The sequence below is a fragment of the Dipteris shenzhenensis genome, chromosome 27 (assembly GCF_047967505.1).
Source record: "Dipteris shenzhenensis isolate YYH24624 ecotype China chromosome 27, Dip_SZ_1.0, whole genome shotgun sequence".
NCBI classification, from domain to species: domain Eukaryota; kingdom Viridiplantae; phylum Streptophyta; class Polypodiopsida; order Gleicheniales; family Dipteridaceae; genus Dipteris; species Dipteris shenzhenensis.
The window spans coordinates 36,809,616-36,827,780 of NC_141622.1; positions in this window are offsets into that span (position 1 = coordinate 36,809,616).

Sequence of the window (18,165 nt, forward strand, 5' to 3'; positions counted from 1 at the left end):
TTTATGGGAAACATGCATTTCTAAGGTTGATCCCATTCTCTCAAATAAAGTAGAGTTCCAACAAAAAACAAGAAATAAAACTCTCCGTGAACATGTGATGGGTTAAAACACATAAGTAGACGGGGATATCCTTATGTTTTTATGTTGTAGCCTTCATTGGGGAGTTGTATTTTCCTTGGTGTCGTGTCACTATGGAGTTTATCAATAAAAGGCTTTGTTTTTTAAAAACCATAAGGTTGCTGTCACTAAGAAGTTTCTTAATAAAAGTTTCTTTTCTCTTTTATTTTGAAAAAAGACAATGTTGTTGTCATGAGACAACATGTTACGTCCTTCTCCTTCCACCTTCTTTAAGCCTCTCCTCTCTTTCTCCACCCTTCCTTCTCACTCTTCCTTGCCATCCCTTTTCTCCATTCGCTAATACTCCACTCCTCTCCTCCCACCTTGCTCCTCTTGAGAGTGCCTCCTATTCACTCACACAAATTTCAAACATATTGAGACTCATTGCTCCTTCTCTTCACTACTTCCATAACTCACTTCTTAGCATCTCCCACAATTAACCACTCTCTTATGTCTCATTCAAAAGTTGCAGACTACTATCTAGAAGTTTCTAACATGCACCCTAGAGTCTGATCCCGTAGACACTCGCCCTATGTTTTGGTACATGAGCATTCTTTGTGAAATTGGAGTCTCATCACACATCATTTCAATGTAATCTAAACTTTCTAAATTGAGTCAAATATCATTGTTGTGGACATACAAAATAACATGATCTTTAGGGTATAATCTCCCACTTTCTTATTCCTCCTTGGTGATCACTTTGTTAAGGGATATTAAAAAATCATCAATGCAAGGTTGTTATCATGATACAACACGTTCTACACTACCTTCCTTGCTCCTCCTTGTCCCTTTGCTTTCATTCCTACTCTTTCCTTGTCCATCCAGCTTCATTACGACTCCTCTCTATATAAAAATATCGTCAAGGCAAGTTGTTATCATGATACAACACGTTCTACACTACCTTGCTTGCTCCTCCTTGTCCCTTTTCCTTCGTTCCTACTCTCTATTTCTATTGGTATGTTGACATGTTTGCATTCTATTAAATCAAAATTGTATGATCAAGTATCTTCTATTATTGACCAAGATCTCAACTTTGGTCCTATTGACATCAATGCCCTAGATCCAATGTAGTTCTAACAAATCTCAAATCTTAAATCTCCCAAGCTTAATCTTAAAGGTATTATGACTTACTTCAATTGGAATGTTGACAAGTTTGTATTCTATCAAATCAAAATTGTTTGAGCATTTCATCAAAGTATCTTCTTAGATTGAGAACAATCTGACCTTTTTATCCATTGACCTTAGTACCCTAGGTGCAATGCTATTCTAACAAACCTCGCATGTCAAATTAGTACACAAATATGCCTTTGACCTAATGTAGGGATTGCTTGCTAGGTAATATTATCCACATACACTACAATTGTCATATTTTCATCTTTCTTCAAAGCATATAGTTTGTGATCATTTTCACTATTGACCTACTTCTAACAAATTCTTTGACTTGTCATATGCATCCATCTTACTATACTAACCTTTGTTTTCCATTACAAATATTTTTCTTTAATTTACATACCTCATATGCTCTTTTCTTTCTACCTTAAAACCTAGTGGTTGTTGCATGTATACTACATACCCCTTCTTAAAGATATCCAAAAGGTTGACTTGATATCCATCTAATGAACGTACAAGTCTAAAGTACATGCTACCGATAGTAGCAATCTAATTTCTTCAATTTGCATACCATTTGGCCTTTTCCTTCTGCCTCAAGGCTTGGTAGTTATTGCATGTGTATCGAGTCTTCTTAAATATTTCCATTTAGAAAAGATCCATCTAGTGAACCTACAAGGACAATGAACATTCAATTGGCAATTGCAATATGAATATCTTCAACTAATTACTAGTGTAAAACTTTTCTCAAGGTGTACTCATTCCTAGTGAAAGAAATGTTGAAACCAACCTTGCTTTATTATGAGCTCCAACAATCCTGAAGCTGTTCCCAAGAATATACTACCCACCAACAACAAAGGAAACAATCTCGTATTCGTGAAGATAAGGCAGGATTCGGCACAGTGAGGATATTCCACTGCAAGCCATGGATGGTTATGCAATTTTTTATATAGAACTTCAAGAGAAGGAGAAGGATCCTACCATTGTGAAGTGAACAGTAAGGATGAAAGAGCTCCATCAAAGCTGAGGGCCATTGCCATAGACAGAGCTTACACTTACAAAGTTGTGTCTTAAAAGAGCAAAGATTCATAGGTTTATATTGATACTGGCAAGAAAGAGAGAGAGAGAGAGAGAGAGAGAGAGAGAGAGATAATATTGATATTGATCGAAAATATCAAAAAGCATGAGAAAGAAGCAATAGTAGAGGCTCTCTATGATGAATTCAACTCTGTGTGTCAGAAGTCTCTAATGTTTTCTAAGGTTCTTTAAAGGCCTTGGATGTAAAGTGGGTGTAAATATATCATTAGAAGACCTTTGAGCATATACCTACCCCTTACTTCACATCAAAGGTTTACTTTCACATAAAAGTTGATGAGTTCTTTCTCATAGTGAATACAAGGACAACCACTTCATCTTTCATAAAGGGCATGGAGTAATTCTTGACGCTTAAAAGAGAATTTAAAGTCATTTGCCAAGGTTGATGCCTATTCTGGTGGAAGTCAAGTAAACATTCATTTCTCTCTTTTTGGTGATTTATTGCCATTTTTCCTTGCAAAAGATTAGCATAGTACTTGTGGCTAGCATGGTGGAAGATTTCACCTCAGGAGTAGAACTTGTTGTTGCAGGAATTTCTCATAAAAATCAAAAAATTACACCGTAGGGCAAAAAGGGTGCATAATACCAAAAGCTTGAATGCTTGGTTGGTTTGTGGATATTGCCCAAGCAGTAATGTATGTTGGAGGATGCATATGAGGGTGTGAATGCTTACTTCTAGAATTGTTTGATGCTCACAATAGTGAAATAAATTTTAGATTTGGAAACCATTGCAAGTGCAAGTTTGGGATGCTTTTGAGGGACATTTGATGCTCTGGCACACACATCTATAGAAAGTGAAAATTGATACTATTACATTGCTAAATGCATGTTTTAATGCCCAAAAATTGATACTCTTGAATGCCAAAAAATAGAGCAAGTTTAGACGCTTGCTACAAAGGGAAAATCTCATATTTGGATGCTATATTCCTCAAAACTGGGTGGAAATTGGTGTGCAAAAAATTCAAAAAAGTGCCAACACTTTGGGTATTGTTGAATTGCATTTGGAAGCAATTATATGCATAAAGCTTGGGAATCAAGCGTGGCTGAAACCTCTCAAGGTTACACAAATTGTGGGTGAGAAATTGACTAAAGACAACTATAGTGTTTGGTCTTATCACATGGAAAATTTCCTCATGGGCTAAATACTATGGAGTTTGATTACAAGAGAAGATGAATGCCTCGAATTGCCATGGGAGCATAAGGATATAGGACTTGGATTGAGAAGTGAAGGAAGATGTTGCATTTTGGATATCAATATGCATTTTAGAAACTCTCATTCTACATATTAAGAAGGTCAACACTCCAAAGGAAGCTTGGGATATAATTCAAAAAATGTATGATACAGCCATGGAAGCAAGAAAAATTCACCTTAATCAAAGACTCCATGGAATGTGGAGAGGTAATAGAAGTATTACAGATTATGTTGTAGAAATTAGCCAAATCACAAAAGATTTGGCTCCTATCAGTTGCAATGTGGGAAGATGATGATTTGGTATCCATCATCTTGAATGGATTGGGGCCTCAATGCAATATGCTCATGAACAGAATAAGGAAAAAATGAATATGTGCCAAGATGCCGTAATTACATGCAAAGAAGTGCGAGAGCCAATGAATATGTGCCAAGATGCCGTAATAAGGAAAAAATGAATAAGGAAGTGCGAGAGCCCCCCACCATGGTAGAGGAAGGGCTAGCCATGTGCAACAAATTGTCATTTTTGTGGGAAAATATGGTCATTTTGAGAGAGATTGCTATGCCAAGCAAAATTCCAGCCATAGAGGACGTGGTGGAAGGCATCAATATAACAATTATGTTGGGCCAAAGGGATTATGATTATGAGCAAAGGCATGGAGCTCATTTATTTAGCTTGGACCATGTTATGGGCAACATGCCAACTCCCTCACAAAGTGATGATTGATTTCGGCGCCACCAATTACATGACATACCATGGAGAATGGTTTACTCATAAAGATAAGATTTTGGATGGAGAGTTTGTGGCTACGCGGGATGATACCATGCATAAAATAACCCACATTGGAGATATTCCATTAGTTGTTGATAGAAATGTTGTTGACAATGTTGGGGGAATGTGTTATATGTAGCAACCATTACTAAGAATCTTGCATCAATGAATCAAATGGCTAACTAGGATTATCAAGTGAGATTCAATAAGTTTGGATGCTTTGTGGAGGAATTTTACAATGGGAGAGTTGTAAAAGTTGTTGCAAGAAGCGATAAGAGAGGAAGACTATTTACTTTTGATGCAAGAACACCTACTTTACAACAAGCTATGTTTGCACAAAGTAAGACACAAACAAGATACAAGAGGTTGAATTATGGCACAAAAGGCTTGTCCATATCAATTATAGAAGGTTGAAGGAGATGCAAGCAAAAATTCTTGTGAGAGGGTTGCCTCTTTTTGGTCGTTTGGATTGTAGCCATGTATGCCTAGCATGTCAGTTTGCATTTCCAAAGAGGGGGAGAGTAAGAAAATATCCTTTGGAAATAGTGCACTTTGATATTTGGGGTCCTACAGACAATGTAACCCTAGGACGAGCAAGGTATTATATTACCTTTATTGATGATTTCAACCGCATGATATGGGTATACTTTTTGAAAGCAAAAAGTGATGCTTTCAAAGTGTTTTGCCAATACAAAAGAATGGTTGAGAAGAAGTTTGGGTGTCAAATAAAATGATTTCACATGGATAATCATGGAGAGTACATGTCTTATGATTTTGATGAGTTCTTGTATAGTCAAGGCATAAGAGATGGATTAGATGTAGATGCACCCCACAGAAAAATGCCATTGCAGAAAGGAAAACTAAAGTGATTGGAGACATTTCTAGAGCTATGTTGGATGAAATGAATATGCCCTTGACATGTTGGGCTAAAGCGATGTATGTAATAAATAGAACTCCATACATGGGATGACACCCTTTGAGAATCTTTATGGGTATAAGCCAACCTTGACATATTTGAAGGTGTTTGGCTACGTTTGTTGCCCAATGAGGTAAAAAAGAAATTGGAGCCAAGGGCTGTAAAATGTGTGTTTTGGGATACCCCACTGAAAGGAAAGGGTATAAATGTTATGATCCCACTACAAGACAAGTATATGAAAGCCAGGATGCCAGGTTTGGTGAGCATGAGCTTGGTATCAACCAAAGGCAATTATGGTTGAGGATGAAAAATACAGCAAGCGTTACCTTTAAGTATGGATATGATAGCTCCATCTCAATAAGAATAAAGTATTGATATAAGCTCTATATGAGCTACCTATAAAGCCTCACAATGTGTGCAACTAACATATATATTGAATGTACAAATATACCAAATGCTAGCATCTAGCATGTGGTATATAGGACTATGCAATCATGTGCGACTTGCTTCTAATATATAGGTCATGCAACCATGCACAATATATCAGGTGATAGCATCCTATCTATGGGTAGTGTGAGATGCTTGCAACCAAGATATTCATTGCATGGCTAAAGTTTATAAAATAGTTAACATAGCATATATGTTTGTGCCAATCAAAATACATAAATTATTTCAAACATTTTTTGAAGCCCCATATATATTTTTTTCTAATATTAGATTTACCTGATGTCACATCCAATTTATTAGACGCAGTGAGTGGATGCATTTTTTATTGATTATCTTTTTCCCCTTTTTACCACAAGGCCTATGCAGTTGATGCTAACATCTCTTTAGAGTTTTTTTGATGTACTTTGATAATAAGTTGAATGATTTGTTTGAGGGAAGAGTTTATTAGTAAGCTTTGATTTTAACAAGAATATTGGTAGTTTTCGATTAACTTTATTTTCTCCTTTTGAAACTTTGTAATTTATTGAGCAAAACAATGGAATTTCCTCAGAATTTTATATGATTTTTATTCAAAATTTTACAATTTCCATTGTTCTCATTTTATTTATTTATTTTTGTTTTTCAAACAAATTTTTCTAAGTTTAAATAAAACTTTGGGTTTTCCTATATTTTGTTGTTCAAATTTATGAATGTTCTCATATAAACTCTCACTAAAAAAATCAGCCATAAGATTAAACCAATTGATTTTATTATATATGATTTATTCCATTCTATGTCATCTATTTCATTATAATCTATGGCTACAAAAAAGGTGTAGAAATCATTTGAGAATTAGAATCACAAGTGGACATGGTATAGGTTAGAATGTGTTTGACCAATCTTACAAGAATTAATTATCCAACTAGACTCGTTGAAACTTGAAGTGGTTATCTAGATGCACATCTAGGTTCTTCTATTCCACCTTTGATTTGTCATTCTAGTGGCTGACTACCAAGTTAACTAAGAGGTGTCTCACCATCTCAAAGGATATGTCCCATTGCTCCAAGTACTATACAATCACATATGTGTGTTCTGAATCACGTATAGGTGTTTTGAACCATATTAGATGAGTGCAACACCACATGAAATGGGATGAAGCCACCATTTGAGAATTTCCTTTAACACGGTAGGTTGGATCATGGGATGAACTAAAAGGGTTGTGTGCAGAGTAAGATTAAAATGCATGGGAGGACATGTGTGTGTGTGGAGGATAGCTTGATACAGAGGACATGTGTGTGTGGAGTAAGATAAAAATGTGTGGGAGCACACAACTTTCATGATCCCAACACACCCAATTTTACACTGTTTGACTGATCATAACTAGGAAATATGTGTGATGTTGTGTAAACTAAAAGATTTGGAAAGATCCTATGTAACATGGACTCTCATCTATACATTTCAGACAACCTACAATAGCATGCTAGAAAGCAAAGGGAATTTGTTAATGCATTCTTAAGAAAACATTTTAAAGACAATTTACAACACAATATAACTAGCCAGAGCTCATCGCATTGCACAATTTGAATGATATGGAATGCATCTGCATACTTATTAAGTTGTTCAAAAAGCTACACACCATTCAAATTTGCAAGAAGCATGCTAGAAAGCAAAGGGAATTTGTTAATGGAATCTTAAGAAAACATTTTAAAGACAGTTTACAACACAATACAACTTCCATAATGCATGCACTTTATGAAAAGAGTTTCTTGCATAGTGGCAAAAGAATGATAACAAAAAAAGATGCATGCCTTGCTTATATATGATAGCCAAAATTCATAAAATTGCATTGTGTGAATGAGTACATAAGGAATGCAATTGCATACTTATTAAGTTGTTCAAAAAGCTACAATTAACAAAGCTATGATTAACATGTAGGATACTATTGTTGGGAAAAGTTACAAGTATTCATATCGAATATTGCATTAAGATTTGGTACTCAATGCCTTAAACAAAAGTTCTCGTATGACTTAGAGTTATATATAGGTTAGTACTAGAAAGGCATGGTTGATGGACAAACATGTTCTCATTCTGTGAGAGTCGCAAAACATGCAAGAAGACCTGATAGATAGGCTTGCAAGAAAGATATGCTTCTTCCCTTGCTCTCTCTTTTCAAAATCTAGGAAAATTGTTTATCACCATTTGGAGGATTGAATGCCACATAGGACTAATCTTCTCCTCCTTAATTTCAAAATCTAGGAAAATTGTTTATCACCATTTGGAGGATTGAATGCCACATAGGACTAATCTTCTCCTCCTTAATGTGCATCACCTCCATAACAAAAACTATTGATATTCTCTTTCCTCCCTCTTTTGAAACATGAGGCTTCCATTTTGGCTTTCCAAAGTGCTTGTTGTCCCTTGTTCTTGGACTTCTTCCTCTTCTCTTGGTTGTGCACTCATTCTCACCTAGATTGGAGCCCTACATTTTATAAAACGAAAGCCAATAACTTCTGACATCTATGCCTCCATTTTAGTTATCTTCATTCCGTTGTCAATAGGCTATCTGGCAGTTCAGGGACATGACTAATGTTCTTATTTGTGTTCCATGTGTGAGTGACATCATCGTTATAGAACCACATCATTTGTGACTTGCAATCACCAAGGCCAAGATGCCATTTCTTAGAAAAAAAGCATGGAGCTACAACAACAACTTGTGATGTATATCGAATGTAGTGATTACATTTCTCCTTCTTTATTGGTCACCTCCTCAATGATCCTATCCAATCAACTACTATTGTCGATTCTAGGAATTTCAATTTAAAATTCATTGGGGTTCTACTTATTGCCCAAAATGTATGATTGACCCGAGGATTTTGACTTGCTTCTAAATAATAGCAAACTTGTCTATGGTATCTTCATGGCCACCACTCAGAGTTGCTCCCCGTGTGCCCTCCTCTCTACACTCTATAAATACTATGCTCCCGTTAACATCTCCAATAGAGAACTCCAATTTCTTGGCTCCTCTTTGTTTTCTTTATACATTTTCCATTGCAAATCTTGGTCGATGAGAGTCCAAATCTTCCACCTCAATGACTTTGATGCCGCTTTCATTGTATTGATTCTCTATCTCCATGCAATGGATGATATTTCTCATACATTTAGGTGCTAGTAATGTAATTGTGAATAACATTGATGATTTTCTAAGTACAACTATCATACCACTGTGGCCCAGGTCCACTTCAGTAACATTATGGCATCCACCAATCCTTAGTCAGAGTTGTTTAACTCCTAGCTAGATCCGCATTTGTCAGGCCCTTTATTTCCATGCCACATTTGGCAGGCACTTTATGGCCATGCCACATAATCAGGTTAGGAGTGCCACCTTAGCATTCTAGTGAGCGATTAGTACTCTAAAATGTCTCTTAGTGTAAATGCTCAACATCATCACACATTATGGATGACCGTTGGTGGGAAAGTAGGATCTAAAGGGAATACCACCCATTTATAAAAGGTTGTTCATACCAATTGTTGCAATTCACAGTATTCTTCTCAGTTGGTCTCAATTTTTTAGTAGTTGCACTCTGCGGTGATATGATCATTGTATTCTTTAGAAACTTTTGGCATTCCTTTCGGCATTCTGTCTACTTTCCAATTTAGACACTATGTGTTTATTTCAAGTTCTAACATTGTGTGTCTGGGTTTCAACCTGACTTGAGTGCTTTTGTTCCTACCCCTTTTTGTTGTGTTTTCACTTATAGCTGTGTATGCAAATGATGTATCAATACATTTAATTAATGAAGAAATGTCCCATTAATACTTTGGTGATGACCACAATTATTCTAAGAACCCATATGGTATGGGAAGCTAGTAGCAACACTTTCTTAGAAGCTGGTCCTTCCAAGAATTCACTCTCCTCTTTCTCACATTTCGCCCTAGTGATTGGGGGAGGCATCTCGATACCATTGCTGTATCCCCCACTACTTTAGTTTGACCATGTCTTGCTCTTTCCCACATGCATTTCCAACCAATCATGATGGTAAAGTACCCCTTGGGCTGCTCTATTGATGACGTTGATGCCCACATTATGTTGTTTGAGAGTTCTTGGCAAGCCAACATTCTGGTGGTGTAGACAATTGAAGCATTTAAGATGACCACATTTCTTCTAACACTCTAGAAAAAGGCATCGCTTTGGGCTATCCAATATGTTGTTGCCCCTTTTACAAAATTTGCAGCCCTCAACATTGCTTTCTTGGCTTGATATCGTGAAGATAAGACCATAGTCCACATTCTTGCCAAGCTTTGTTGAATGGACCAAAAGGACTCGACGACTACATGGCTAAATTCCACATGATCCTAATTAATTGACTTTCCCACGTGAACCAACTAGTGTAGGAAGTATCGATCTCCTATTTTAATCATCAACTAAAGTAAGCTAGGGTTTTGTAGACATTGGTGCTCTTATGTTTCATAATATTATCATTGGTGCATGCCGTGTAAAGAAGATGTTGCTCTACAAGGACCACCATCATAGCAAACCATGCCATGGACAATAGAATAGACTCCTCAGATGAGTCTTTTTCTTTTGTATCAGATGACAACAATTTGGATAAAGAAGTTGATAATCAATGTGAGCAAAGATGTTCGAGTAAGAAAGCCAAATGATGACTTTGGAGGAGTCGGTGACCAAGGGTCATCTCCTTGAGGGCAACATAGGAGCTACTTCATGAATCTAACCAAGAGTTTGGGCTAGTTATGGCGTTGGTGGCTCATGGCCGACTCAAATGGCATTGAGCAGTTGCTGAAGAGGTTGAGAGGTGTTGAGGTCATTGCACTCTGGTTGATGGTGGAGGTGCTAGAGTATGGTGGAGGAGATGCCTGTCATGTCGACCGGTCGTTTATGTAGCTATTGGAGGTGCGCGGTCAATGTGGGGGCTACAGTCATCATGTAGTCAATTTGCATGGTCATCTATGATACGTGCATTAGATGTTGCATGGAGCTCAAACACTTAGTTGCAGGGCTACTCTACAGTCTGTTGCTATGAATGTGGTTGGAGTTTGTTGTGAGGACTCATGGGAGGTGCTGGCACTTGGTTGGAGGGTTGGCTATGTTGGAGCCTTGCCTACTGCTCATTTTGCATTGGCATGTAGTGGTTCCTAGTGCCGTCTTACTATGTTCACCATCTCTTGGATCTACATTCGTTGGTGTTTTCCATTTGGGCTAGAGCTAGCGTGTTTGTTGTGAACTAGCTGAATGACACCAAGGAATTGTTGGTTGGTGTGGATGCTGTCTATGGCTATGTTAGTGCTGTAATGGAGGGCCGTCTGTTAAGCTTGGGTGGCTTTGCTTGCAGTGGAGACTGGGACTGTGGTCGCCGTCAGCTAGATGAGCTTGGAGGCTCTTTGAAGGCAGTTTGATTGAGATGGCTGGAGTGTGGACTTGCACCAGTCGTTGTCTCTAAGAGATTTGGTTGCTAGAGATAAGTTGATGTTGCGCCTTATAATTCATGGAGCCAAGCCGCTTGTGGCTAGCACTTGGAGTTGCCTTTGCTGAGCTGATGGAGCTTGTTGTGGAAGTCTTTTGAAGGGGTTGTTGCCCTTGGTCTTGTTGTAAAGGCTAATCGAGCATGCTATAGGCCTCGCTTTTGTTGTTGCCATGAGTTGGAGAAGGAGCCTTGGATATCCTACTGAGCCTTAGTTGATGTAGGCTAGACTCCTTAGACAAGAATAGTATTTGATCTCTCCCAAAAATTCTCTCGGAGAAGAACAAGACTCAAACTCAATGAACACTTCAATAGAATAAATCTCAAGCTCCAAGAATCCAATTTCTAAGCTTTTTGAACCAAAATGAAGATGAGAGGAGGATCTACAAGAAGAGCTAAAGATGATGAAGAAGATGTCTTCAAATGAGGGCTTACATCTTGACAGAATAAGGGCTTATAGTCTCTCTCACAAACTCTCTCACGAATGGTGAGCCTCACAAATCTCTCTCGAAGGAGGGTGCCTTGCACATGGAGGGCTTAATGCCTATTCTGATACCATGATAAAGTGGGGAGAGAGAGAGAGAGAGAGAGAGAGAGAGAGAGAGAGAGAGAGAGAGAGAGAGAGAGGAGTGCACATGATATAGCTACTTGTACACTATGGTATTGAACATAAACATGAATATATAGATGAGTACCCCTTAGATTAGGGTTTGAGAGTGCTCGCAATGGAAGCAAGAATGGAAGAGGGAGAGATAGAAACAGAGAGCCACACAAGTTTTGGTGGGTGCAGAACCACCCTAATCTTCTTTTTCATTCATTTATATATGTGTTTGAGTATTGTACATAACTGGGTAAAGGCACAGTGACCTTTAACCCCCACAACCTCCCACTTAAAGGACAATGTGCCTTTAAGGGAGAACAACCAGTGAGCATACTATCCAATGCCCATCAATACACGACAATACTCAAACTGCTTACTAGGTAGACTCTTCGTCAGCATATTTGCAGGGTTATCTATATGAACCTTGACAAGCTCTATGCGCTTGTCCTCAAGTACCTCCCTGATGAAATGGTACCTGACCTCAATGTGTTTGGTCTTTGCATGAAAGACCGGATTCCGTGCTAGCTGAATAGCACTCATGGAATCACTATGCAATGTTGGTACACCTATATGAATCCCCAAATCTCACACTAGCCGATCAAGCCATATAGCCTCCTTGCAACCCTCTATGGCTGCAACATGCTCAGCCTCTGTGGTAGACAAAGCAATGCACTTCTGTGCATGAGACATCCATGACACTGCACCACCTGCAAAGGCGAACACATAACCAGAAGTGGATCTCCTACTATCCACATGCCCTGCATAGTCTGAATCTATGTACCCAAGTACACGCATGTCTCCTTAAGCAGATGCACATCTCCTTGGTACCTTTCATGTACCTCATGATGCACTTAACTGCCTCCCAATGCCTCTTTCTTGGATTAGCCATATACCGGCTAACAACTCCCACTGCAAATGCAATGTTTAGTCTAGTAGTTATCATAGCATACATAAGACTCCCAACTGCTAATGCATAAGGAACCTTGGCCATCATGGCCCTCTCCTCATCTGATTTGGGACTATCTGTATGACTCAGTTTCACATATGGAGGTAATGGAGTACTTACTGCCTTCCCCCCCTCCATATTGAAATGCTGTAATACTTTTGTAACATACTCTTCTTGTGAAAGCCAAAGGAGTTTCCTACTCCAATCACGCGTGATGTGCATACCAAGAATATGACTTGCAAGTCCCAAATCCTTCATATGAAAGGCCTCATGCAACTTGGCCTTTAATGCATCTAGCTCATAAGTATTCTTGCTAGCCAATAGCATATCATCCACATATAGTGCCAAGATTATCAGGCTATTATTCTTAGCCCTTTTAGTGTAGAGGCAGCGATCAATTTCACTCCTTCTAAAACCTTGGGACCGAATGAAAGCATCAGACTTCTGATACCATTCTCTAGGTGCTTGCTTAAGACCATAGAGACTCTTCTTCAGCTTGCAAACTAAATGCTGTTTGCCCTTTTCTTCAAAGCCTTCCGGCTACACCATGTAAATTTCCTCATGAAAATCCCCATGCAAGAAAGTTGTCTTGACATCCATCTCCATAAGCTCGATATCCTCTGATGCCACTAGTCCAAGCATGCATCTAAGTGTGGTCATCTTCACAACTGAAGGGAATATCTCATCAAAGTCCACACCCTTCTCTTGCTTGAACCCTTTAGCGACCAAATGAGCCTTGTACCTAGGCACATCATCACATGTGACCTTCATTTTGTAGACCCATTTACATGGCAATGCTTTCTTTCCATGTGGCAAAGAAACCAAGTCCCAAGTCTTATTCTTCATAAGTGAACTCATCTCTGATTGCATAGCATACTCCCACTTACGTTGATCCTCGTGCATCATAGCCTCTCTGTAGCAAGAAGGCTCCCCGCAATCAGTAAGCATCACATAGTCTATCCCTGGAACAAATCTATCAAGCAGTCTAGACACTCTAGATGATCTTCTCAAGGGCATTTCAGCTTGCTATCCCACCTGCATATCAGCCACATTTGGCTCATCATTTCCACCAATAGATGATCCATCATCTACCCTTGATTGTATACCTATGGGAGTACTTGGTGGTACCATTTCTTGCACATTTGGTGCATGGACAGCTTGCTGTCTATCAACATATGCAGGTGGATTCACATCCTGGAAAGTGATTCTCCTCATTTCTACATGCCTCAAGAGTGCCTTATGCATCTTCTTCTCATTGAAGACTACATCATGGCTGCGTATGATCTTCTTTGCTTCTGGATCCCAGAGACGATAGCCCATCTCTCCACTTTTACCATAACCTAGAAAGATGCATTTCCTAGACTTAGGATCTAGCTTCTTTCGAAGCTCTTTTGGCACATGTGCATATGCCTCACACACAAATATATGAAAATGAGAGTAAGAGGGCTTCTTGCCACTCCATGCCTCTTTAGGAATACCACCATCCAAACTCTTACTAGGTGATCTATTGATCACATGCACTGCAGTCTTCATTGCCTTAGCCCAAAAACCACCAGAAAGACTTGCATTGGAAAGCATGCATTGCAACCTTTCTTGAATGGTATGGTTCATCTTTTCTGCAACTGGATTTTGCTCTGAAGTATGAGGGGATGTGAGCTCCCTCTTAATCCCACGTGTATCACAGAAATGCTGAAAGTCATGAGAGAGATACTCTCCACCATTGTCAGTTCGTAGGCATTTAAGCGTTCTACCTGACTGATTCTCAACCAAGGCCAGCCATTTCTAAAATACCTGGAACACATCACTCTTCCGAGCTATAGCATAAGCCCACACTTTCCTAGTTGCATCATCAATGAATGTCACATAGTATTCAGCCCCGCCTAATGACCATGTAGGCATGGGACCACATACATCTGAATGCACCAAATCAAGCTTTTTAAACTCTTTCTTTCCCCTTCTTTTATGGCTTGATTTAGTCTGCTTCCCATAGAGACAATGCTCACAAAATTCAAAATCAAAGAAACTCAAATGCGGTACATAACCCAAATGGCATAAGAGTTTCATTCCATTCTGGCTCATGTGCCCCAACTTGCAATGCCACAAAGAAGTGCTTGGCTGCTCGGTTATTGCAACAACATGATCAAATACCTCTGATACATGTAAGGGATACAAAGTCCCACACTTGGCACCCCTGGCCAAAAGCATAGAGCCCTTCTGAATTTTCCAACTCTGAAAGCCAAAAGTGGTGTAAAAACCAGCATCATCTAGCTGACCCACTGAAATAAGACTCTTGGTCAACTTAGGCACATGTCTCACATGTTTCAAAATAAATGCAGACCCATTTGCAAAAGAAAACTTTATGTCACCTACTCCCACTATGTCACATGCATAGTCATTTCCAAGATGCACATAACTTGTCTTTCCACTGTCATAAGTGGAGAACCATTCCCTATGGGGAGTAACATGGAATGAAGCACCAGAATCCAAAATCCAATCCTGGGAATATGCATCATCTGAAGTGGTAAGCAACTCTGCAGATAAACTAGACATGAAGCGAATGTCATTGTCACTATCATGTGTGACTACATTGATCTCTTGATCTTCACTTTTCCTTTGTCCTCCCTTGGACTCTCTTCCTTTTGATTTGCACCCCAATTTGCATTCTTTTTCTTATCCTTTTGATCTCTTTTCAGCTTGTAGCAATCCTTTTTCATATGGCCCTTCTTGCCACAGTGGTAACACTCAATGTTCCGTGCCCTGGATTTGCTACGAGACTTCCCTCTTTCTTGGGACTTTCCCTTGAATTGTGATCTGCCCCTTTGCACATTTAAGGCTGCATCCTGCTTGTTGCCGTCCCATAGACTTTCGTCTGATCTCCTCGGCCAACAAGCTACCCACAACATCATCAAATTTTAGTACTCCACCAGGTGCAGAATTACTGACAGCTGTACGGAAGGTATCCCCTGAGGATGGCAATGAAATAAGAGAAATATTGCCTTAGTCTCCGCATCAAATTTCATCTTCTGAGCCTGAAGTTGGCTGAAAATAATATTGAATTCATTCAAGTCAGAAGCAATGGAGACCCTTCCTTCATTTGCAGCTCAAACAACCTCTTAATGAGGTAAAATTTATTAGAGGCAGTTTCCTTTTCATAAGTGGCAGACATCTTCCACAAATCTTCTATAGTCTGCTCATTTATTGCTGTAAAATAAACTGACTCTGCAAGATGAAGTCTAATAGTAGATTTTGCTAATGCATCCAACTCATTCCAATCATCCTCAGACATATTTGCAGGCTTAGCTTCAATCCCTGCCAAGGGTTTAATCTGCTTCTTTTGAATAAGCTTATCCCTTATTTGTTCTTTCCACAAAGAAAAGTTTGTCCCATCAAACTTTTTAATGCTAAAAAACTCCTTTTCAAACACAAAAGAGGATGCCATGATGCAAATGAAGCAAAAATCCCAAATGCTAGTGCCTACAAGAGAGAATCACACCAAATACCAAATGCACCCAAATGTGTATGCCACAATAGAGTGAAATATCACCAAAACTCATGTCTCAAAGCATTTGACTCATGTGCATATACTATGCATCCATATGAGCAAATCTGGCCCAAAAGAAAATGCCAACTGCAATGGCAATCCAAAATGCCAATAAGTGCCAAATGACTCAAGCATAAACATTATCCACTAGCATATGCATTAATAATATCTATCCAAGAGAGCATAGCACTATCAGTGCATCACCTGCAATGTGTCAAAGCTGTCCCTCAGCATAGCATCCATGTGCAAAGCGTCCATAAAAATAGCATCCCACAAGGCAATTTGGGCCTATCAGCACATCCAATAAGGACCGCAATGCATCCAAATGGCCTATAAATCATCCACTACAACCTAATGCACACCACGAATGAGCGCACACTGCTCAAACTGCAACCAGAGTGATCTACATAAGGTATGCTCAAGAAATCAGTCCTACGGTAATGACCGCTACTGAAAATAGAACCTAAGATGCCTCAAAACATGGGCGCCATTGCATAATCGGACTCAGCAAGAAAATCTGCAAATATCTCTCTTCTGTCGGAACTCCAAAATCCCAACTGATGAGTGAGAAATGGGAGTCAACACTTATCCACTACCATGTGGCATAAATCTAAGGTTTCAAAACCTTAGAATGAAAAATGCATAACAGAGAGACGAAATCGAATACACAGAGATCTATAACTCTGAAAATCCTCCACCGAATCATGTAAGAACTGACAAGTAGGGGTTTTTGGGCATTCGGAACGCAATGGGACAGACGGTTTTGGAAACCGTGGTCTCAATCACTGGGTCCAACACACGGATTGAAAAACGTTTTTGGAAACAGAGCTGTTTGTAAACTCCACCGGAGTGCGAATAATGAGCAACATGGAAGTTTTAGAACCTCTTGAGTCCACCAGAATTGACAGATCTACAAATGGTTGCTCCAAAATTGAGTTCCAACACCCGGGCAGAAAAACGCAAAAACTGACACAGTGAGTCAAAAATCGAATGAAATGATCTCAGATTCAAGAATGAAGGTGTTTCCAAGCTCTTGAAGTGAAGTGGACACCAAAAGCAAGCAATAGATGCCTCTACAAGTCAGTACGGAGTCTTTGAAAAGCTCAAAAAATGACTTTTTCTTTGAAAACACTTAACAGGCTCTCAAAACCACTTTGCAAAGCCAAAGTGACTTTTCCAAAGGTTCCTCCAAGGTCTCTTTACACTCGAATGCAAGTAAGTCACCCACAAAGCTTCCCACAGAGCTTCTCCTTCCTCCCACAGAGCTGCTGAGCTTCCAAGCATTCACACACGCTCAGCTAGATCACCCGGGCTCTGACACTAGTTGAGAGTGCTCTCAACGGAAGCAAGAACGGAAGAGGGAGAGAGAGAAATAGAGAGCCACATAAGTTTTGGTGGGTGTAGAACCACCCTAATCTTCTTTTTCATTCATTTATATATGTGTTTGAGTATTGTACATAACCGGGGTAAAGGCACAGTGACCTTTAACTCCCACAGGGTTAGGGTTAATGTCCTATAGGCATGGTGCAATTTACACCATCCTTAACAAATGGTACCCCAAGAGCATGATACTTTGCATGGTTTCCTTAAACTCACAAATTATCATGCCCATCGGGTCCCATTTACATAGCTAGAAGCACACCAATGCTTGCTTTGCTAAAGTCATGCACGATGCATGGTGAAAAATACGAAAATATTTTTTCCAAGACATGCAAATGATACTTTATGGACATGATACTTTGCATGGGCCTTAGAATTAATGAGTCTAAGTACCGTACAAATTATCATGCCCATCAAGTATCGTTTGTATGGCTAGAAGCCATCGATGCGCATGTTTTTCTATTCTCATGCATCCTACATGGTGAAAACCAACGAAATGGTCTTTCCAAGTCATGAAAATGATACTTGACCAGCATCATACTTTTTACATGCCTTAAAATCACTTACTTTAAGTCCCATGAAAAGTATCATGCCC